This window comes from Lutra lutra, chromosome 9 (assembly GCF_902655055.1).
Source record: "Lutra lutra chromosome 9, mLutLut1.2, whole genome shotgun sequence".
NCBI lineage: Eukaryota > Metazoa > Chordata > Mammalia > Carnivora > Mustelidae > Lutra > Lutra lutra.
Window position 1 is genome coordinate 46,628,724 of NC_062286.1, and position 23,229 is coordinate 46,651,952.

Genomic DNA, 23,229 nt, shown 5'->3' on the forward strand with positions numbered 1-23,229 from the left:
AGTGTAAATAAGTTTGGAGCACTCTTCAAATTTTTGATGATTCCGTTATTAAAAAGTGACTACATTTTGACATATGCATATTTATTTATGAATTTTATAGGTATTATTTTATTGTAATATATTATTTACATTATGAAATGTGAAAACTGAGTTCAAGATATAAATAAAATTTTTAAAATCTGTTATATTTTCTAATGGTATATAACACGTCAATAATGTTAGTGAGAGAAATTTGATTAAATTTATTTTGAAATTTAAAAATACTGATTAGATGTTTTGTGATCCATTGGCCCCAATATCTGGTTCTGAGTTAAGTTAATTTCTCTATTTGGTTTACTATCTGTCAACTGAAAATGATTGTCCATAAAGGACATAGATCAAAATGAAAATAATATTTCAGCCATGCTACATGATAATCTAGGTTACTTATTTTTCTCTCTTTTTAACTATTGTGCAAAGCTTTATGTAAAAATCTGTTTGGAAAATTTCTGTTATAATGTCAAGAAATTTTTCTTACAAAGCAAATGAAACATATTGCATTCTAATTTTTTTAAGAGGCTTAAAAACCAGGGTAAAACTTCACTAGAAGGACCTTCACTGGATAACTGTGAATAGATGACAATCTTTTATTTCTTAAATGTCTCTACATAACTTTTTGTAGATGATACAGTTGCTTAGTTTTTGATAATGCAATCATTTAAAATGGAAAGATTGTCAAGCATTTGCAAACTCTGCATGGAATGGGTTTCCTTTTAAAAAGTGACTTTCTTATTTCTGATAAAAATGTCACTAAAAAGTAGATTAGGTGAGTGTTTTTATTTGCAAATATATCTTCTAGGAATTAAAGGAACATAGGAGGGAAAAAAAAATGAGAGCATGTCAAAAGGACACAGAAGCCAACCTGAAGGATGTGAACGAGCTGAATGGTTCAAAGCTGGAACAATTTGAGTGACAGAATAAATAATGATAGCATTGGGTTATAACTCACAGAATAAATAAATATCAATGAGTTCATATGGATATAAATATATAGTTGAAAAAAATAAATAAATGGGAGAGAAGAAACAGACGGCAGCTCCTCATCTTACATAAGAATTCCAAGTAATAATAAAAGAGGAATGTGTAAAATCCAAAATTATCATTATAGGTATGACAAAGTGATAATTGTTGCATGCAAGAAAGACCCACTGATGGATGCCAAAATCAGGAGGCTCAAATGGAAGGAGAAAAAGGATATCTGCAGTTTCAAGGTAAATAAATTAATATTTTCAAAGGGAATTAAAATTAATTCAAATTCAAAGTAATATTTTTCAAAGGGAAAATTGTTAACAATATAAGCAGAACAACTTGGTAGATACCACCTTAGCTAGTTGGTCAAAGTAAACAACACGGTAATAAGACACACTGACATTGTACCCCTGATATGCTATACTAAAAAAGACATAACATCACTTGTCTCATATTCTTGACAAAAGTTCATAATATCATTCCAATCACAAGGAAACATCAGGCTAATCCAAACTAATATTCATCAAAAGTGCCAAAGTCAAGAAAAGCAAGGAAAGACTGAAAAACTGTCACAAACTGGAGGAAACTAAAGAAACATGGAAATTAAATACAATATGAGATACTGGATTGGATGCTGGAACAGAAAAAGTATTTTAGGGGAAAAATGGTAAAATTCAAATACAGTTTGTAGTTTAGTTCAGACTATTGTTCTAACGTTTAATTCATTGTTTTGACCATTTTGCTATGGTTATATATCCTAAATGTATACACAAATATGGCTAAAAGGAATAAGAATATCAGGTAACTAGTAACTATATAAAGGTAACTAAATACAAACCATGTGTAGATGTCTATCAAAAGTGACCATGAGGGACGCCTGGGTGGCTCAGTGGGTTAAAGCCTCTGTCTTCAGTTCAGGTCATGATCCCAGGGTCCTGGGATCGAGTCCCGCATCAGGCTCTCTGCTCAGTGAGGAGCCTGCTTCCCTCTCTCTCTCTTTCTGCCTCTCTGCTTACTTGTGATCTCTGTCAAATAAATAAATAAAATCTTAAAAAAAAAAAGTGACCATGATCAAAGAGCCCTCAAATTATACCAAGGTTGATCCCAGTCTCCATTACCCTATTTTACTTGTCAGTGAATTCTCTGCCATGTGAACAACTTTTCTGGTTAAAAGGCTTAAAAACCACTCCTAGTTGTTAAAAGATTTAAATGCATCTATTCTGGGACCCAATAGCTAATCCCAAATTTCTTTATCCATCTTTTCTTATCTTAAAGAGTTCTGGTCCTCAAGGAGCAATAACCATCTTAGAGACCTCAGATAAGACCAATTACACTCCCAAACATTCTTATTCTTTTTTTTTCTTTTAAAGATTTTATTTATTTGTCAGAGAGAGAGAGAGAGAGCGAGCACAGGCAGACAGAGTGGCAGGCAGAGGCAGAGGGAGAAGCAGGCTCCCCACAGAACAAGGAGCCCGATGTGGGACTCGATCCCAGGACGCTGGGATCATGACCTGAGCCGAAGGCAGCTGCTTAACCAACTGAGCCACCCAGGCGTCCCCATTCTTATTCTTATATATATGCTTCGACTGCTATGCAAAACCTTTCAGTTAGCAGTGGGAAGAAGCCCCAAGAATATCTTGATTTTGCAAAATGATAGAATCTTCACATCACAGAAGCTTGAGACTCTAGTTTAAATCTCTTATTTGAAACTGCAAGTCCCTGGAATAGTTATGTGATGCACCTGAGACGATATAGGTGATCAACAGCAGATTTCCTCTAATGACTGAGTCACTGGATTTTCTTGGCACCACTAATACTTCAGCTCTAAACAGCAAATAAATTCCCCTTTGATTCCACTGTTATATTTACTATTCTCTTCCTTCTTTATTTCTCCTCAGTATCTCACATGGTTTTCCTCAGGACAGCAATTCTTACAGTGTGGTACTCACTTCAGGGGGCCTGCAAGGCCAAAACTACTTTCCTAATAGTACTAAGATGCCTTTTTCATTCATTCTTTTATGAGCATCCAGGGAGATATCCAGAGGTTGCACGGTGTAAGATACTGAAACACAGAGAATGCAGAAGCAGATATGAAAATTGAGAGAATCCAGAAACCTGACAATAAAGATTTCCAAAAAATGTAAAAAAAAAAAAAAAAAAAGTCACCATTTTCATGGTTATTGTTTATGTGCAGATATTTCCCACTAAAATAGTTTGGTTTTGTTAGAATATGATGATTTATAGTGCTATTTTAGAATTAATTTTTATGTAAATATTTTTAAAGTGCCTCAGTTTCAATTTCTACTGTGGTAAATATTGATACATATAACTGATATAAACAAAAGTTCCTTGGAGTCATCAATAAATTTAAGAGTAAGTGCCAGATAAAAAGCTTCAGAATCACTTCTCTTATGTAGTTATTTCCCATCACCCCAGAAAACAAAACAAAAAAAAACCCAAAAAACAAAAAAACAAAAACACATGGAAATATGTCCTAATATAGAAGAAACACAGCGACTAATTTAAAAGCATTTATTAATATGAATTTTAATATTGTCTTACCCACTACATTAAGGTGTGTGAATTTTGTATTATATCTTATACTCTATCCTTGGCAGTAGTCTCTATCTTGTTACTTTGGGCAAGTGGCTTAACATCTAGATCTTAAACATCCTATTCTGTAAACTAGGGAAAACCCTGTCAATTATAAAGAGTTTTAATAAATATTAAATACAATAATGAATGCAAAGTCTTATACATGCCTGAGATTTAATAAATGCTCAAACTGAAAATTTGGATGACTATGGTGGTCAGAGAAGATATGGTAGTAGTAGGGCTTTTAATGGAGATGTAGTAGTTGTAGTGCCAGTTCCTGTGTTGATGTAACATACATAAAGTGCAGAGATCTGAAATGTTCAGCTCAAAAACTTGTTACTATGTATTTAACCTCCTTATCATCACCCAGTTAAGGTACATTTTTGTTGGGGCACCTGGGTGGCTCAGTCGGTTGAACATTTTACTCTCCGTTTCCTCTCAGGTCATGATCTCATTCATGGGATTGAGCCCTGCTAGTGCTCTGTGCTCAGTGCTTGAAGACCCTCTCCCTCTGTCCCTCACCCCACATGCATGCTTTTTCTCTCTCTCTCAAATGGGTAAACAAATCTTTAAAAAAATCTTTAAAAAAATCTTTAAAGAATTCTTTTTTATATTGTTGTGTTGGCTTTGTATATGTTTTAAAAATTGCAACATTTTGCAATAGTATCAGAGTCCAGAAATATTGGTGTTGTAAAATGAATTATAGTGCTCAGTTTGGTAAATTAATGCAAACAAAATGATAAAAATACATAACGTGGCAATATTAAACAAGTACTTAATTAGTTATTATTTGTACAACTAAGCGCCCTTCAGCTCCATTGGATTTTGATTTAAAAATTAGCTTCATATTAAAAGTTAGCTTCTGATCAACCTTGGAAAAATTTTAATTCTTACTCTAATATTTTATATACCCTTCCCTTAATGTTTTTCTGTTCTGCACTTAAAACTAATCTAATGCGTTATGTAATTGGCTTATCTGTCTTGCTCATTGTATGTCTTCCCCACTAGTCCTAGCTGCAGCAATCAGACCAGAAAAAGATAAAAATGGCATCCAAGTTAGTAAGGAAGAAGTAAAACTGTCACTATTTGCAGACAATATGATTCTATATATAGAAAACCCTAAAGACTCTAGCAAAGATACTATTAGAACTAATAAATGAATTCAGTAAAGGGGCTCCTGGGTGGCTCAGTCAGTTGAGCATCTGCCTTCGGCTCAGGTCATGATCCCAGCATCCTGTAATCACCCCTTGCTCAGCAGGGAGTCTGTTTCTTCCTCTCCCTCTGCCCCTCCCCATCACTCCTGCTTGCTCTCTCTCTCTTAAATAAATAAAATATGTCAAAAATTAATGATGTATTGTATGGTGACTAACATAACGCAATAAAAAAGTGAATTCAGTAAATTTGTAGGATACAAAATTAGCATAGAGAACAAAATGCCTAGGAATAAATTTAACCAAGGAGATGAAAGACTTGTACTCTGAAAACTATGAGACCTGATGAAAGAAATTGAAGATGACACAAGCAAATGGAAAGATAAACCATGCTAATGGATTGCAGCAATTAATATTGTTAAAATGTCCATATTACCCAAAGCAATCTACAGATTCAATGCAATAACAATAGCATTTGTCACAGAAATAGAATAAATAATCCTAAAATTTTTATGGAACCACAAAAGGCCCCAATAGACAAAGCAATCTTGAGAAAGAAGAACAAAGCTGTAAGTATCACAATTCCAGATTTCAATATATACTACATACCTATAGTAATCAAAACAGTATGATACTGACACAAAAATATATACATAGGCTAATGGAGCAAAATGAGAACCTAGGAATAAACTCACAATTATAAGGTCAATTAATCTACAACAGAGAAGGCAAGAATATACAATAGGGAAAGACTATCTCTTCAACAAATAATGCTGGGAAAACTGGAAAGTTACATGCCAAAGAATGAAACTGGACCACTTCCTTACCCCATACACAGAAATAAACTCACAATGAATTAAGGACCTAAATATGAGACCTGAAGCTACAAAACTCCTAAAAGAAAACATAAGCAGTAGTCTCTAGGATACTGACCTTAGCAGTGTATTTATAGATATGTCTCTCCAGGCAGGAGAAACACAAGCAAAAAGAAACTATTGGGACTACACCAAAATAAAAAGCTTTTGCACGTGAAGGAAACCATCAACACAATGAAAAGGCAACCTACTGAATGAGAGAAGATAGTTGCAAATGATATATCCAATAAGGGGTTAATATCCAGAATATATAAGGATTTTATAAACTAAACACCAAAAACTCCCAAATAATCCAATTAAAAAATGAGCAGAGGACCTGAATAGAAATTTTTTAAGACATTTTTTTTAAAAAGAATACCTATGGATGGCCAACAGTGATTCTGAGGAGCATCACAAATTATCAAGGAAATACAAATCAAAACCACAATGAGATATCACCTCACACCAGGCAAATGGCTAGTATCAAAAAGATAAGAAATCACATGTTGGTGAGGATATGGAGAAAAGGGATCTTGTGCATTGGTGGTCATAATGTACATTGGTGCAATCACTGTGGAAACAGTTTGGAGGTTCCTTAAAAAAATTAAAATAGAAATACTATCTGATCAGTAATTCCTTTACTAGGTATTTACCCCCCAAATAGGAAAACACTAATTTGAAAAGTTATATGCACCTTAGCCTATGTTTATTGTAGCATTATTTATAATAGTCAAGACATGGAAGTAATCTAACCTTTCATCAATAGATTAATGGATACAGAAGATGTGATATATATATATATATATATATATATATATATATATATATATATATAATTCAACCATAACAAAGAATGAGAACTTGCCAATTACAACAACATGGATAGACCTAGAGAGTATTACACTAAGTGAAATAAGTCAGAGAAAGACAAATACCATATGATTTCACTCATATGTGGAATCTAACAAACAAAACAAATGAACAAATAGAACACTGGAAATGGATTCAAAATATAGAGAGCGAACTGGTGGTTGTTGAGTGGGGAAGGGCAGGAGGGATGGGCAAAATAGATGAAAGGGATTAGGAGGTACAAACTTCCAGTTATAAAGTAAATAAGTCATAGAGATGAAAAGTAAAATATAGGGAATATAGTCAACAACAATAAAAAAATAACGTATTATGTAATTGACTTATCTGTCTTGCTTATTGTGTATCTTCCCCATTAGAATGCCAGTTAAGTGAAGAGAGTGGTTTATTAATGCTTTTATGCTTAGTTCTTAGAAGATATTATGACATAGTAATTGCCTATTTGAAATTTGTTAATTAAGTGTTGAAAGCATGGTAGGTTTTAAAAATATGGATAATTTAAATGGAAAATTGTGACCACATTATAATTATCAGTATTAAAATATGAATGCTGATGAAAATAAAGGTAATAAAAGAAGAGTTGTTTGCCAGTTTTCTTTCTTGTTTTATTTTTGTTTGTTCTGGCTTTTCTAATGTTATTTATTCAGTAAATTAAAATCAGAGGAAAGCAGTAAAGAATATATGAGAGTGAAGGAACACAATATTATTTATCCTAGTTGCTGTATGACCTTAGAATGACCGGTGACAAAAAGCCAATTTGATAATAATCCATAATGATTTGTCAGAGTCCAACAATATGGTAATATCTTAATCTCTCCTTGCTTCAAATGTCAATATTTCACTGACCTTTAGGAAATATATATTTTTCATCTGTAAGTAAATACTAATAACAAGAACTTCTCAATTATGCCCAGTAAAATGGAATTGTTGAATTCTCTTATAGGCTATGTGAAAGCACAAAATGTGCTAAGTCAAGAATTTCCATAAATGAATACAGATGACAAATAAATTAGTAAAATAGAACTGCTCTAAGATGATGAGTGATGACTCAGATGAGGCTTTGATATACAACAGGAATCTATTCAACAGTAGGGAATAGAGAAAATCATGGTGAGCAAAAATGCATGAGATTTATCTCAAGGAATAGATCCTATTGTACAACTCTACCCACTCATTTTCAGGTAAGAATGCAGACCATAGTCATGTTATCCTACAGTCTCCTCCCCCACCCCCAGGAGCCAGAAACCTATATTTTAATGTAAAATCTTTTAAATTTCTAAATTTTAACCTTGAACATTTAATTCAAATGTAAAGTCATGTGCAGTTAACTGTTTGTGGAAGGCAGAAAACATCCTAAGGCTGAAATGTGGTCACAGCCACAAGTTTCAACTTCTGCTTCCATTCATCAGTCTTGACTCACAAACCCATGTATATACTAAATGTCCATTCTGGCGTCCTCAAAACACAGACCACACCATTCTCTACAGCTGTATTAAGTTACTGTATAATATATTCACAGACTTAAATTACTTCAAAAGAGATTTTTAATTTTTTGCTTTTAATTGTTCTTCATTTAGAAAGAGGTCCTAAAATGTTAATATTCACTGCCTCCATCGTCTCTGTCAAACAGTGAGTGATATATTTGCTTTTGAAAGAAATCCTTTTTTTTTAATAAAACTACTATCCTAATTTGTTTTTTCTGATGTCCAAGTTTTGTCACATCTTTAAAATCAGTGTACATTTAGAACTTTTTATCAATTTAATCAAATGTTCTTTGTGTCTGTATGGAGTATCAAGAAAAAATGAATTACAAATCTTATGCATACACTTAATTTTACTTGAAAACACCCATTGCCATCAGTCAGTCTATCTGATTCTTTCTCTTTTAATAACAGAGCCAATTTCCCAGCATCTTAATCATTTTCACTGCTTCTTCCTGGATAGTCTCCAAATTATCTGCATCCTTGAATTTGTAGAGCTTATGAAAAAGCATAATCTATAGAGATAATTAAGGCAGGAATTAAGTACGGCTAAATTCTCTTTTGACAGTGATTGTGAAAGTCTGTATTTCATAAAATTGATGTAAAATGCAGTAATTTTTCACTACCCCACAGTTGCCCTCTACCTTTAGAGTTACTATCTATCTAAAATAATTGGATAATTTAGAACAGCGGGAGGTCAGGATGCAGTAGTGTTCATGAGATGAACATAGGAAAGAATGGAGGTGTGAGTGGGGCAAACTCTATTTCTAGCAATAAGCGAACTTTCATGAGATAGAGGGAATCGACTCCAGTCACATGCTGATGCTTTTTATTCTCGCTTCAACATCTTTTAGGTGTGATTACTCAAACATTTATTAGGCACCCTCAATGATGAAAACTTTTTGCCTTTCAAAGAGCTCCACCTGGTTTTAGTTAATTGGAAGTATCAGAAAACTGTTCCTTAATTTGTGCTCTAATCTTTCTTCTTACCAGTAGCACCCTGTGAGCAAGGAGTCCAGGGCTTAACTCTAGCACCCAACGTTCTTTACCAACAAGTATGGTTCCACTGTATGAAAATACCACACTTTCTTAGACATCTTTCCTATCCCATGATAAACATGCCCAAAATTAAATAGTTCACATAATCTCAGGTAGACTTCTTACATGCTTTGAGTTCATGTAATTATTATGAAATCCCAGGATTTCTGGCTTAATCTCACAACAATGTAGTGTCAGCGTGCCCACAAGAAATCAGAAAACTTCTTGGGAAGTCACAGGATAGCATCTGAAGACAATTCACTGACATACTGAATGCATTTATTAAAAAGAGTATTTTTCACCTATCATCCTTATTATAATCAATTGGATGGTTAATGAAAACAAAATTAATAAAAATGGTGTTTATTTTTTAGGGTATGAATTGTTTATAATGTTGTGACTTCCTGTCAAAATCATTTGATAAATCAGGAGGAATTAAAAAAGCATATAGTTCAAAGCATGATATTTAATGCTTAAATTTGTTTCTACATTATATGCTATAGGAACAAAGGCATAGGAATCAAAGTGTTTTATTGTTGTAGATGTTTTTCAGACTACCAATGTTTTTCTTCACAAGTGAAAACACATCTTAAATATGTATAAATTGAAGTCTTCCTAATTTACAATATAATTGTTTTATTAAACTGCAGTTTAATATTGGCAATAATTAATAAAATGAGTTAATTACACTGTATATAACATTTTATATAAAACATGAAGTACATGATTTTATAAAATATGTTAACTTTTATATTTACATTATTGATTACAATTTTAATTTCAGATACTACTCAAATGAATGTGTTTGATTAGCTTTTCTTTTCAAGTTTTTATTTATTTATTTGACAGACAGAGATCACAAGTAGGTAGAGAGGCAGGCAGAGAGAGAGGGGGAAGCAGACTCCCTGCCGAGCAGAGAGCCCGACGTGGGACTCCATTCCAGGACCCTGAGATCATGACCTGAGCCGAAAGCAGAGGGTTAACCCACTGAGCCACCCAGGTGCCCCTGATTAGCTTTTCAAAAAATGTGTTTATCAATTAACTTATTTCTGAATGAATCAATAGAAATAATCCAGCCCAAATGTAACTCACTTTTCTACTTTATACATATTCGAACTGGGTTTGTGGTATGGAATTTCAGAAGAAGAGAAGGAAATTTCTATTATTTCTAGGATAGAGAAAAAATACATTAAAAAAAAAAAAAAAACAACTCAAGGGACGCCTGGGTGGCTCAGTGGGTTAAAGCCTCTGCCTTCAGCTCGGGTCATGATCCCAGGGTGCTGGGATAGAGCCCCACATTGTGCTCTCTGCTCAGCAGGGAGCCTGCTTCCTCCTCTCTCTCTCTCTCTCTGCCTGCCTCTCTGCTTGTGATCTCTATTTGTCAAATAAATAAATAAAATCTTAAAAAAAACACAAACAACTCAAATAGCATAAAAAGTGGTATTTGGTCTCTGGAGCTAATATTGTGTCGTGCTTGGGGACTAGGTTTCAGGGCATTGTAGAAATATGGTAGGGATATTTCCACTTTACCATATGTAACACTTTAGCTATCATGAAAATTATTTATTTATTTATCAAAAAAAATTGGACTACATTTCCCTGTGACTGTTGTAGAGCAGTATCTTTTCTTAGAGATATCTTTTTTGATGACTTTATCATTTTGTCAATATGTATTTTTCTATTTAAGTAAATGGACATTTTTCCTATGTTATTTGTATAATGAAAATCAAACAAAAACTTTAATTCAATCACTAAAATAACAAAATATGTTTTAACATATTTTAACATATAATAAGACATAATTTAACATATAATAAAATAACAAAATATGTCCCTAATATTGGGGGAAAAAAAGAAAAATGAACTTACTTAGAGTGTAGACTTGCCTCTCCTAGTTTATGTAGGACACAAAAGTTATCCCTGTATTGCTTCAACTTGATAGGTTTACAGTTACATGAAGAAACTACTGGGAAGTACCTGGAAGCCAGGGAACAAGTCTAGAAGCTAATCTGGTTGTTCCTTTCATAGCCCAGAGCTCTATGGCAGTCAGTGATACAATCACAGACATTAGACCAACAAGCAAGAAGGCAGAGAAAAATAAGGTGCCACAAATGCCTCACAACTTTATTATTGCAATTGATCACATTTATGAAGACCTTATAAAGTTTCAAACAGTTATAATACAAAAAAGCGGTTATAACAATGCAAAGTGGTCTATCATCACCTCTTGATGACAACTTTATTACTGCTGGGGACCAATACTATACAGGGGAATCTAGTAGCCATAAGTTATTTTGAAGTGAAGCAGCACAGCAGGCTAGAGTATTACTGTGTAAAATTTATTTTTTATGAGACACAATAATTATATCAAACAGTTACCAAACTGTCTGGGAACTACAGGATCTATTTAGATACCACAACAGAGACATCTCCTTTATGTTCATTGGGAATGGCAATAAGCATTACTACCTGGATAGAGGACAGGCTCTTGCAACTCATCCTTGGATTGCCTGTAAGTTATTGTCTCAGGGGACTGGCAAAGATGAAATTTAATAACACATTGTCTCATGGAGCTCAACAGAGCATGAAACTTAGGGCCCCTAGGCACGGAAGGGATTTGGGGGCATTCACTATTATCTAATGATGAGTCAGGAAGAAAAGAATTTACTATGACCTGTGGACTATTACCTCTTTATTCTTGATCACTTATAGTTTTTTTTTTATTAAAGAGGATAATAAGCAAAAGAAATAACAATGCAATTAATTTTCTGAGGAATTTTCTTACAAATAAATCTGATATATTAGTCTTCAGATTAATGGGATGACTGAAATGCCAAGTTGTGTTTCAAATATGTTATCTCCCCTTCAGATCTATTTCCAGGACACATTTTAGGAATTACTAAATTTCTGAAATTGTATTAAATTTAATTTGAATCATTTTAGTATTCTACAGTCTTCTCTTAACCTTGGAGCCATTTGTATTTCTTATTATTCATTCAAAAATATTTATTAAATGTTTACTATGTGTCAAACATTGCTCTGGACAAAATGAGAACCAAATTAGTATTCCAGGAAAATGTGGCCAGAGGTTGATTTCATTTATACATTTATAAAATATTTTGTTAGAATTACACACTTGAATCTTCTGAATAGAGATAGCCAAGACTTAAAGAAAGCAAGGTAGAGGACTATGCATATCTGTCATGGAAGCTGTTCATGTAACCCTGAGCATGTTAATAATAGAACTGCTTGCCAAAGGTAAATAGCCTACCATCAGTGGCCTCTGAGGCTATTTCTGAGGGACCTCTTTCCTCCATTTTATTGGGAATCTGTCTCATTCTTTATTGTTATCCCACAAACAACTTGCCATGTCTGTAACTTGACTGATAGCCCCACATATTCGGTTCCTACTACATTTGGTTCCTACCACGTTTTATTCCTACTACGTTTGGTAGTCTGTCGTTTTGATTCTTACTCTGGCTTGACTCTAGCTTTCTGCAGTGTATCTGGTATGATCATCTTGCTGCCTGGGGCTTTTATAGTGTTGTGAGTGAAGGCTCAGGTGTGAGGACCTGAAATCTCCCCTATAACTGAGGTAGTATCATGTATTAAAAAGTTAGTGGTTGTTAACTTCAGTTGTAAATTGAAAAGTAAAATATAAATATACTCTGAAGTTATGGTGTTCAAACAAAAGAGAAATGCATAGATTAATAAGTCAAAGTCCCTGTTCACACTGATTCAAAGTCCACATACTTTCCCATTGTTTTCTCATATAGTTTTTGTTCCTTATACTATAAGGGCATTTGCTCTTAATCTTTATTTTTATTTACTGAATCTTCTCATCTATCTGGAGATTTTTATTTGCTTGTAAGTTATACAAAACGTTGTGATGGATAGCTTCCATTTTTTTCTCCTTGTTCACTTTATAAACCCTTTCCACTCATTCTTATGCTTCAAGAAGTTGATCTTTATGGTCCAATCAAAATGTTCATTTACTCTCTGTTTTCTGTGTGAATTAGGACAAAGGAAGCCATTACCAAGGGTTCAGAGGTTGGGAGGAGAGGAAGGATGGAAGAGTTACTTCTTTGACTCCCTCCCTTCCAGGTGTCCAGGAGGTGACTGCGTACCTTACCAATGACCTCCACCCCTGTAGGGCACCCTCCCCTATGGCTACTTCCTCAAGAGTTCTGATAAAATGCTTCCTCCTCTTACCCTGTAAGGCCAATAATTAGTAAAGTTTTTAATGGTGCTAGCCTCCAAGGCACTTTATATCCTGGGTTGCTTGCCTTTTATCTGCTCACATTTTTGTAATTTTTTTTTTTTTTAACCAATCTGTCCTCCATTATCTCATAGCTGGAACCCTAACTGATGATTTGTTTATATTTTCTCTGTAGGACCTGATATTGATTGATTGGATCTTTGTTCACATATTTCTTATCCACAGATTCTTAACCTGTAAATCAAAGAAAATAAAAGTACTAAGCTGGGGTTCGAAGTTAAATGTAAAGTACTTATCATACTGCCTGGAGCATGGTAAAGTATCAATAATGTAACTATTTTTAGATGGCAGTTTCCTCTTGCTGCCTACTTCTTCTTCTTCTTTTAAGATTTCATTTACTTACTTGTCAGAGAGAGAACACAAGCAGGGGGAGCAGCAGGCAGAACAGTCAGAGGGAGAAGCAGGCACCCTACAGAGAAGGGAGCCTGATGTGGGACTTGATCCCAGGACTCTGGGATCATGACCTGAGCTGAAGGCAGATGCTTAATGGACTAAGGCGCCCAGGCATCCCATTGCTGTCTACTTCTTGACATGGTCCTCAACATCAGGAATTTTGTTGTTGTTTTGTTTTTATTAAGCCTTTGGTGATCTATTCCCCTTAAACTCTAAATGTAAAGCTAACCTGCCATTTCACAGTACGGTATCCATCTCTCAATATCTAATTAAAATTCTGAATGTTATTGGCATAAGAATTGCATCTTACCTGGAATTCTAGTGTTTGTGTGTGTATACACTCCATTATTTTAGGGTCTTTTATTATCAAAAATAAAAGGAGTGCATTGCAACATTAATTTTTACATTTTACGTTTTTTTAATACTGTAGCTAAGATACTTTTTTCCTTGCTTTTAAACATTTCTCATTAAGGAAGCTATTGAATTTGCATATATATTTTGCAATTTTCCACCTTATCACAATTATTTAACATTACATATAATTTTTAGTGACTCCCTTAGTGTTTCTGTTTCTCTTTCATAGAAACCAAATATTTTTTTTCATTCTTTATAGTACAACAGACTCTTTCCTAACATTTTCTTCTATATTCTGCAGTATATTGTTTTTGTGATAAATACACTAGGAACCCAAAATAATAAATTCAGTTTTTAGTATTTATTTTTCTGTAAGCATAACTCTAGCCATAAAGCAGAGATGGACAATTTCTATGGTCCAGTTTCTGATCAGATTAATGACTTGAGGTTAAAATGATGTGCTCTGTCTCTACATCTAGTCAAGTCCTGGTTGACCTTAGCAAACATTCATCTGGTACATCTTTGCTGAGTGCTATCTTGTTTGCCTTTCTCTACCTGACTTTCCTAGAGTCTAAACAAATAAGGCACATTGAGATAGATGTTTCTTAGGCTGTATTATGAACAAGGATATTTTCCTGCTTTTCCAATTCTATTTGTAAACCCAAATCATAAAGACATACAAATTTCTTTTCTCATGGAGTTTAACCACGAATCTTATGAATGGAGTCCCTCAGTTGCAGAGAATTTAAGCACTGTGTCCAAACTTACACATCTAGGTAGTGATAAAGCTGGGAATAAAATCCAGTATAATGCACAGGAAAAAATATTGGCTTTGGAAATATGAAACTTATGTTTACATTCTTGCTCTACCACTTTTTGATCCATAGCTCAAATGATCTAGTAGTCTTCTTTGTAGCTCAGCTTTTGGAATTGAAAATTTAAAAAAAAAAAACGCAAAATATGCTTACCATAAAAGATTTTGGTGTGAATCAACTGAAACAACATAAGCAGGCACCTGCAAAAATGTCAATCTACTGATCCCCAGAACATGCTTCTCTGCCTCTTCATACTGTTTTTTCCTTTTCTGTATATATAAACTTTAAGTACGACCAGTCATAAGAGAATAATAGCTTAATATTAATGCTAATTCAATCATTATTATTTGATATGTCACCTATTTTAATATCTATCTTACGGAGGAATCAATCAGACAAACTGATTGTTTGACACTTTTATACATTTTTATTTTGAAAAAAAGTTTTCAGTAAAACAATTCTCAGATTATTAGAAACATCTCACTTCCTTCACTTTCTCATTGAATAAAGCTTTTTATTACATTTTATTTGAATTACTTAATCTTATTGTAGTCTGAAATATATAATCTCAAAAACCATATCTGAAAGAATATACATATTCATTATTGATTTTACCAAACTAGAAGTGATTATTTATTAAAAGATATAAATGGCTTATAGTTGGAAAGAATATAGCATAGGTATATAAATTTTGTTCAACTTTCATTTGAATTTGACAATATAAAATTAAATGAGCATTTTCAACTGCACCTTTCTTTAAACTGCCTCAGGGAAATGTGTTGATAAATATTAATTAAAATGTAAGATAAAAGTTACTAGGCATAATTATATTCTTTAGAGTATCCCGAGTCTTATTATGGGCAAAAATTAGAAGGAAGTTTAACTTTGCAATGTTTTTTGAGGGACTGCCATTTTTAATCAATGTGACATATCTGGGAGTGACACCCTGGAGTGACACCCTGAAGCCTACAGTTCTTTATTTACATTTATTCACTCAATACACTGATTGCCTCAGAAAAACAGGCACACAAATGGGCTCTTCTTTTCATTCGTCATCTTTTTTATAGAGATGAAAGTGACAACTTATTAGGTAAAAATAAGGTCTGAATAATAAAGCAAATTTATAGCTCTATTCAAGGTGAGAAGCAGGAATATAAAGTGGGGTCTCTTGTTCAAATAATTCCCTTCTTTTGCCCACTTTTAGCACTGTGGGAGGACATTTTTATTTTATTTATTTAGTTTCTGAGGTCAGAAATCGTTCTCAGATTTTGAGTAAACAATATATTATTTAAATTTGCAAGCATTTTCCCTGACACAAAAGCCTGGGGTATGTACAGTCAGGATGTAAGATATTGGTTAATTCCATTATTTCAGAGTCCGTTCCACTGAATCTCTGGAAACCAGCCATCAGTTCAAGGCCTGCTTGTTCAAGATAGAGGAAAACATATGATCCCCAAATTTTCCAAAAACTTATATCACTCAGGCTTCTTGATACTTTAAAATAGAAGTGATTTACATGAAAATAAATATTTACAAAACCCTGCTCATGAGGATCTAGACTGGGGCAATTAACAAACAACTGGCTTATTAAAGGATCTACATCAGAGAAAGAGGGCTAAGAACTTTAGGAACACACTGTTACAGTCATTGATACTTTTCTCACCACCAAAGTGGCTAAAAATTGTTCTTCTACTCCCACAAAGTCGGTGACTGGAATGTGGCTGCAGAAACACCTAGTGCCTCTACAGCTTTGCTTTTCAACAATGGTAGCCAGAGCAACCACAAGATGGCCTCTCTTGCACTTCAGACTTCATGTGGAGTGCCTCTATTGTGTAGAAACAACCTCCCATTCAGGGCTGTAGCTCTGAGTCTGGGAAACATTTTGGCTTTTAAGACTCTGAAATACAGGGCAGTACTGTGAAAAGAGATAGTACTAATTCTTCTTATTCAGCATGTCTTTATGTTCAACATCATGTCTTAGTTTCAGAGGTTCCTCAAGAGCTTCAAAGTACACCAGTGAATTCAAGTACGACATCAACATCACTGCCCAAAAGTCAACATTATTTATAAATTGTCTATTCACAATTTTGTTGTGACTGCCACCTTATGGTTTCCTGTGGCAGAGCTTTCTGGTCTAGACACTGGATATTTATGGTTTTCCCATCCAGAGAAGTTAATCTTTGTATCACTTCCTTAAAATGATTCCCAATCATCTTCTGTTTCACAAATAGTCTTCTATTTTTCCAGGTAAACTTGCCCTCCTAGAGATCTTTTAATAGACCTAATTCAAGCTTTTATTTTATTTTCAAGTATCTATCGCATAAAGAATGCACAACTACCATGGAAGGTACAGCTACACCTTGTAAACTCATAGATTCTGGTCTTAAGAAAAATTAATGCAAATTTCATCTGTAGATTCTTTTATTTTTCCCCTTATTTTATAGGCTGTGATCAGATCTGTGGGTGTAGGATAATTCCAGAAACCACATATTTTTGAGGATTTAATTTTTTCTGAACAAAATGGGGGCAATTATGCTGAATTCCTCCAGGATATTGAGGTAAAAGGTTCCTCTGTTTAGTATTGATACTTGCAATAACAAGTGGTAAATCTACCACAACATGCCCTGGAAAATATAAGCTCTTCTCTGGGCTCCTTTTCACACAAGTCATGGACTTTCAGCTATTTCACAAAATTATCTGCTATTGTTTTGTTGATTGCGTTCCTCATCATTTTTCAGGATAGAGAACTACCAAGAAAAATTATCCAGCACAGAATAATTATAATTAAGAAAATGTGAAGAACACTCAGGAGTGTGGATTTTCCCAAGAACACTGACAAATGGAAGACAACAGCAAAAGCATTGATATTATAATATATATAAGTGATTAAATGCTATGATAATGAATATTGGCACATCTTCCCACTATTAGTTGTCCCCCCACATCCCCACTATTAGTTTTAAAGGCAAGGATATTATTTTGGGAGTCAGGAGAAACTGAGAAGTTGATTTCAGTCCTAGCCCTGTCACCACATCTCAATTCATGGCGCCTCCCTTTTTCCAGTCGTGCACACCAGAAAAAAGTTATTCTCAGGTTCTTTATTTCTTTACAACTCACACTGAATCCACTGAGAAACCCTTCCAACTGTACCTTCAAAACAGATCTAGAATTTGATCACTTTTGAACATTTTAATCATGGTCTGAGTCACTAAGATTTCTTGCTGGTAGTAATGCAAGAGCTTGCTAATTGGTCATCCAGCTTCCATCTTCCCCTTTCGCATCTAGAACAGCAGTCAGAGTGATCATTTTAAAACTTAAGTCAGGTAAATTTCACTCCTTTGTTCAATGTTTACTATATTAGTTTGCTGGGCTGCTGTAACAAAGTACCACAAACCAGGTAGCTTAAACAACATATATTATGTTCTCACAGTTCTGGCTGGAAGTCCAAAATTAAAGTGTTAGCAGGGTTGGTTACTTTTACAAGAGAAAAACAGTTCCATGCATCTCTCCTAGTTTCTGATAATTTGTTGGCAATACTTGACGTCGTTTGCTTGAGAAGCACCATCCCAATCTCTGCCTTCATCTTCACCTGGTGTTCTCCTTGTGTGTGTTTCTGGCTCCAAATGTAGCTTTTTATAAATAAGAACAGCAGACACATTGGATTAGTGCCCACCCTAATGATCTCATCTTCATCAATCACACTTGTAATGATCTTATTTCCAGATAAGGAGGTCACATTCTTCAGGTCTGGGGGTTAGGACTTCCAACAGATGACCTTTGAGGGGACACAATTCAAATCATAACACCTACCAACTCTTCTCACACAGTAAGAGCCTACAGGCTTACAGTGGCTTTAGTGTGATCTATTATGACTAGAATCCCCACTGTCCCTCTAAACTTACTTTCCAACTTCATCATTTTTCTCTAGCCACCATCTCGCCTAAGGATTGGCTATTACCTGTACTTTAGTTTTCACTCGGATGACATATGTTGAATGTCCTGGCTTCCTTTGTATTTTTGCTTAACTGTCACTCTGGCAATGAACCTACCCTGACCACCTAAACTAAAGATGAAACTTCCCCTCCCTTTCCATAATTTTCTAATACCTTTTACCCTATTTATCCAAGTATTACAAAATTTTAACTTACTCTATTTATTATAATTTACTTTTAAAAAGTTTATTGCTTTTCCTTCCCACAAAAATGTAAAATTTTTATCATTAATCCACTTTAAATATTGATTGTAATGCCTGGCATAAAAAATGGCTCCAAGGGGCACCTGGGTGGCTCAGTGGTTAAGCCTCTGCCTTCAGCTCAGGTCATGATCTCAGGGTCCTGGGATCGAGTCCCACATCGGGCTCTCTGCTCTGCAGGGAGCCTGCTTCCTCCTCTCTCTCTCTCTGCTTGCCTGTCTGCCCACTTGTGATCTCTCTCTGTCAGATAAATAAAATCTTTAAAAAAAATGGCTCCAAATAAATGAATTTAATGTTGTATCAATGGTCCTTTCTAAAGTTAACATTAAGTATCACATGAGAACCTGATATAGATTGACATACTATAGGACTACTCATTGTTTCAGAGACTGTATGTGGACAGAGAGGTCCCCTGGTATTAAATCTGGGTTTGGCATACAGATATCATTTGGGATTTTTTCCCATTTATATGGGTAGAAAGAATTTTAATAGCAGTATATGGGAATGCATCTTATTAACTGAGGGCATCTTTAAATGTAGAAAAAGAAATGTACATGTTAAGCAATAAAAGGTAGAATTTCATAGGAAATTCATACAAAGAAGATTGGATCACTCTTTTATGGAAATGGGACTCAATTCACATGAGCTCCCAATCATTAACAATTGATATGGAGTCACCTGATAAATCTGAACAGATGGAAAAAGTGAACAAGAATTGTGGAATGAGTAACATGGGTGGTAAAGTTATGCACAGAAAAATCATAACTCCTGTTGATGCAGTATCTGGAAAGGTCCTGTTTCTTTTCCTTCCCATGTTCTGTTTCACTGAACTGTTTCATGAGATATTCAAGTATTTTTAGTAAACTGGCCTCTCCTTTCTTTTTTTATTTAAGTTAATGAAAGGAATTTTAAGTTAAAATTTAATTTTATATTAAAGATTTCAAAGAAACAGAAAATAATATAACAAAAGCCCATGTTGCTCCTTACACTCCACTATTCCATCTTGGATTCCCCTTTATTCTTATAGGCATACATATGTATATATAAAATCTATAACTATAACTTACATATATAGTCTAGAATTTAAAGTTGATTATTTTTCCAAAGTATTTTCATGATTTGTTTTACTATATTCTGGTCTCTATTTTTTGGAAGTGTGTGATCAGTCTAATACTTGTTTTTAGATAAAATTTCTTAACTTTCTTATCATTGCTGAGATTTTTCAATCTCATTAGGATTCTAGATATTCATTATATAATATCTCAGAATAGATATTAGAATTTGAGAGTTTGTTTGTAATCAGTTCTACTGATAAGAACAGATACTACACTTGATCTTAGCCAAAAGGCCAAGAAGTCATTCTAGAAAATTCCCAGCAATTACATCTTTCATAAGTTTGCCTATGTCATTTTTTTCACATTTTCTCATTTTCTGTATTACCTTTCCACTTCTTTTTCTTTTTCGGTGCATACATTTTTGTTTTCCAAAAGCATTATCTGTTTATTTTTCAAAATTTCCCATTGTTTCTTCCTCAGCATATAGTTTTTTTTTTTTTTTCCAAAGGGTATCAGTTACCTTTGGAAGTTCTTTAATAGGTTTTCACATTTATATCTATGCTCTTTAAAATGACTGCTGCTTTATCATTTGAGGCTCTTAGAACTTTGATCCTGCAGTCTTTTGTGCATGACTCTTAATCATAGCAGATTATTTCCCTATATCTTTCATGATTTTGTGTTGTGAGCACATGTTTTGGGGGGTGGTTAGGAGACAAGCACCTGCTCAGAACTGAGTTCCTGAAATGGATCTCCTAAGGGATTAGTGGTTGCTTCCTAAAAAGCAGTCTGGTAATATTACCTACTTTTAACTAATCATTGTGTTAATTTACCATGTTTAGGATTCTAGATCTCCATGGGTATCATGAAATCATTCCTAAAACTGATGGTTGCACAAGCTGTGGGATTATATATTTTAGGAGAGATTTTATTTTCCAATGAGACCACACGAAGACAGACAAGCTTCTTTATCTTCACCCTGTGATGGAGGATGAATTTTTTTCTATTTCTCCATTTCTCTCTGGGAACAATCAACTTTGTTCAGGCATCATAATTCCTCATGCTTGTCTGCCTACCCCATACTTGTCACTGTCTACCCCTTCTTATCACTAAGACAAAGCCCTCAAGTTACTAAGACATATACTTCCCTTCACACCAATTTGCAAGGCAGCAACAGAATAAGTTTTTATACTTATACATGTGACGTTCAGTCATTTCTTTAAGTATTGTTACTATTTTTTTCATTTTCTTATTAACATATAATGTATTATTTGCCCCAGGGGTATAGGTCTGTGAATCATCAGGCTTACACAATTCACAGCACTCACCATAGCACATACCCTCCCCTCCATACATTATTTTCATTCTGCTTATATTTTCTCTTTCATTCTTAAGATCTTAGCTATGCTTTCAACATTTGTATTATGTATTTATCCAGCATTGTTTCATATGGCCTTCATTCCCCATCATGCTAGTTTTCATCTTGAGAGTATATAGGAAATAACATCAATGTCTGGATCTAGCATGGAGTATCTTTAAATTTGCCTCTTCAAATTTTACCTAAGTAAATATTTTAGAAAGATAAAACTGTGTAATGAGTGCACTATTCTTTCAATACAGGAAAATAAATTAATTGAATGCCTTTATTTATTTATTTATTCTCACAGACCTCAGTTCAGCGTTACCAACATCTGAAACTGCCTCTTCTCCTTTGGAAAGCTGAAACTACAAGCTGGAGTGGGCATAATTTATGGCAAAACCAACAAACATCCTTCTGTGCAGGTGAGACTCTAGTTACAGCTTGGCTAACAACAGATGGCATTATTTTAACACAGAGAAATGCTGAGTGAGACACTGATTCTCTCTCAAGAGTAGTGACAGCCTGAGATTCTTGGCTTAAATGAGACCCTGATGATTGGAATTCATAAACCTGGACAGGAGAGAGACTCATCTACTGCCAAGTGCATAAAACACCTTTAATTACAGTCACATTGCTAAAGGTTAAATAAGCCCCATGTAACTAAAAATAAAAAGAAAAATAAATATTTTATTTCTAAAAATCTATTTGATTTTCACCATCTTTTGTCTCAATAGTATGAAAATCCTGGGGTAAAAAAATACAGAAATGAATAATAAAGAACTCATTGAAGTTGGAAAAAAAATGAAAGCAGATTTTAAGCACATTTACTTCTTTCGGTCAGTGTTATTGGCTCTACCTCTAAAATGTGCCCCAAATCTGGCTCTGTCTTAATTCTCATTTCCTCTACTGATTTGATCCAAGACATGGCCATTTCTTACCAGTACCATTGCAATAACCTCCCACTGGTCTCCTGGCAAGCCCCATTATATTCTCAACATATAATCTTTTTTCATTTTAATTTTCAAACATACACAAAATAGAAGAATATTAAAAAATCACCATGTATCCATCACCAGCCCTCAACAATAATCAATGTTTTGACAATCTTTTTTCATCTACCCCATCTTTCCTTCCTCATTTCCCAGTCCTCCAGCAATTCTTTGAAACTTGAAGTCAGATCAAAGTACTTGTTTTCTAACAACTTTCCAAAGGCTTCCAAACTCAGAGAAAGGGGGAGAAGCCCTGGCCTTTTCAGCAGCTCACATTCCTTCCATAACCTTCTATTACCATCACCATTTCACAACTTTCTTCCTCCCTCAGCTCTGGCCAGGGTGCCCCCTTGCTGTGGCTGGAAAACTGCAGCCTGCTCACACCTTAGAGATCTGCATATGTTGTTCACTCTGCTTAAAACTCTTTCTCTTCTCCCACTTCCCTCCCCCTATACAAAGTTTTTGCAAAAGTGTAACTTTAGGTGAGAAATTTTCTACGCATTCCATTTAAAATTTTAATCTACCCTAAACCACCCACCAGCATACCTTATCATCTTATTCCCCTCCCCCCCGCCACTGTTGCCTGCTTTATTTTTCATCACATCACTATTTTGTTTACTAATGCAGCTTTTATGTAGATACATATCTAGCTTGGTATATAAGTGGAACTTCATATATATTTTCTGAATATTAACATTGACTATCTATTGCAAAGTCTTGAGTGAAGCTAAAATGCTAAGCATGTTTTAATCACTGGCATAACCTGCTATTTTTATATATTTTTAAAAACTGTTTAAACAT

General features: G+C 34.3%; 1 long non-coding RNA gene and 1 pseudogene across 1 annotated transcript in view; both read right to left on the reverse strand.

Moving 5' to 3' along the window:
* Window positions 1–23,229, reverse strand: part of LOC125109952 (uncharacterized) — a 74,107-nt gene that overhangs the window by 15,000 nt on the left and 35,878 nt on the right. The window lies entirely within an intron of this gene.
* On the reverse strand, window positions 20,280–20,387 carry LOC125110212 (uncharacterized; annotated as a pseudogene).